We start from the raw sequence: 2,500 nt of genomic DNA, 5'->3' as shown, positions 1-2,500 counted from the left end.
ACAGAAGCTTCAAGCATGGCAAATATAAATAACCTTCGTTAAAATCCTCGTCACAAACAGCAAAATGGTCATCTAGCACCGTTTAAATCAGCAATCTAAATCGAAAGTCTGCTTGTTAAATATTTTTGCCGTTTGATCAAAGTTTTTCAGGTTCATTTGAAATGGAAATTGAAAGTGCAGTTGGTAAAGGATCCACATGAAATGGTGGCTCTAATTGAGGTGAGCGTTAGTTTGTTGTCAAATGACCTGTCTTGTTTCCTTGCAACCATGTGGAACTTTCATAAACATTTTTTTAATTCCTCGATTTCAGTAAGAAATTCGTTTTGTTGGGCGACCAGTGAAACAAAATTGTTGGCGTGAAGATTGTGGAAAAACAAAGTGAAATACTGGTTGGCAAAGTATGAACTCTTCACTTACCTTTGAAAACTTTCAGGCCAAATTTTGTGGCCTTCTTTGTCTTCTGCAGCATAGCATCATCTTGTATTTCCGATTCATAAATGCTGGCGAGTTTACGCCGCCCATTTTCTTTTGTTTGCATCAAGCATTATTCACACTATAGGGAGTGAATAATGCTCAATTACCCCGAGATAGCAAACCAATCAGATTGCGTGAAACACCAAGATCACTGAGTGAGTATATACTAATGTGGTGTACATACAAATTATCACAATATTTACCTGTAGTGGGCTCTATGTCATCTCCATCGTTATCCTCCAACAATACAAGGTAGCTCTTGACTTCTTCAGCTGAACAAAATTCTCAAGAATTTCGACTCAGTCAAGTGACCCTTAAGTTGAATCATTGAGTGGAATTCCAAAAGATTCCCACATGTAGGAATTCCTAGGATTTCCAAGCCTGTTGGGAGACCATAATTCCTAGAAATTCCCAAAAATTCTGAGCTTTTCACGCTGGGCTTATTTACTTATGCGGGAAAAGTTGGGAATTCCCACAAACATGAGCTTTGCTTGGTTTGCACAGCACTTGTTTGTCATTCTGAGATACAGGGTGGACTACTTGTAAAAACATCATTGTGGAGTGTACAAAAACCAGGCTTTTCTGGTTAAGTGATGTTTGTGGAGCACAGGGATGACAAAGTCAGTTTTCACCAGAAATCGAGTAGTTGTTTTTAAATGCACATTTACTCTTGAATATTAGTTTAGTACTCACACAAGTGGTTTCAATCAGCTATTGATGTTAGAATTGTGCAATAACAGTAACTATTATTGAACTTTGTAAAATGAACTCATTCTTCTGTAAAATTTATTTACTACACATTTCTTAATTAGCACAACTATATTTAGAAAATGTGAGATTTGATCGTTAAAAGAATGTCATTATTTCATACCTAACTGACTTGTGACATGCATTGTTGATAATGCCTTTCAGACCGATATACGTTTTGCATACATGTGATTTTCACTTTGCAGTCAAGTATGTTTACTTGTGCATTTGAGTCAGGGAAAAGCAAAATTGTTAAAATGTTACTCACAATTGAATAAAAAGATGTATGGTAGTTAACATTTTGGTTGTAAGTCAAAAACAATCAACTCGGTTTGTGAGGAACTGTTTACTGTTGTGTTTGAGTAAAGTTGACCTGTTTTCCATTTACTCAGTCAGTTGAATTGTGGAAACTCACCATGTTGGTTAAATATTATGCCTCATATTTTGAGTACTTATACTGAACTTGTTGAGTGAAGGATAAACTTTACTCATTTTTCAGAGTTAACAATTACTCGGCTTTTTTGCAGTGTAGTCATTTTCCGAGGGTATTGGAATGTTTTTGGTAGAGTATCCAAGGTTTAATTTCTCCATTTGGAGTAATTGTAGAGTGGACGACCAGTGGGAGCGTTAAGGTAAGTCTATACATAATAATAATAACAATAATAATAATAATAATAATAATAATAATAATAATAACAGGACATTTATAATGCACAAATTCCATAAAATGTTCAAATGTGCATGACAAGATTAACAACGGAGTAAAAAGGCTAAAACGCTAAAATTACAATTAAGAGTAAACTTACAATAACTTAAAAAGCTAAATTGAAAATTAAAAGGAAACTCACAATAATGAAAACAACTATGATAACAATGCATGACAGAAAAGGTGAGTTTTTAGGTCGGCTTTAAAAATACTAACTGTGCTGGAGCTTCTTATGTCAAATGATAATGCATACCACAGTTTCGGAGCAGCACAGCTAAAAGAATGATCACCTAGTGTAGCTTTAGATTTAAAACACGGATAATTAAGTAAAAGGTTATCACTGGAATTCCTTAGATTGTATTTAGATGGGAGCCTAAGAGAAGTGAGAGACTATAAATAAGTAGGTGTTAAAAAATTAAGAATCTTAAAAATAATTAAAAGTATTTTAAAATCAATTATATATTAAAGCAGCAACCAGTGTAATTCATAAGAGAACGCATGTTTTACGTGTCAAATGAGTGAATGAGTCATGAGTCATGAGTCAGTGAGACTCACAGTCAATATAGCAATAAT

Source organism: Montipora capricornis, chromosome 2 (genome assembly GCF_036669925.1).
Source record: "Montipora capricornis isolate CH-2021 chromosome 2, ASM3666992v2, whole genome shotgun sequence".
Lineage (NCBI taxonomy): Eukaryota > Metazoa > Cnidaria > Anthozoa > Scleractinia > Acroporidae > Montipora > Montipora capricornis.
Note: the sequence above shows the minus strand (reverse complement) of the source record.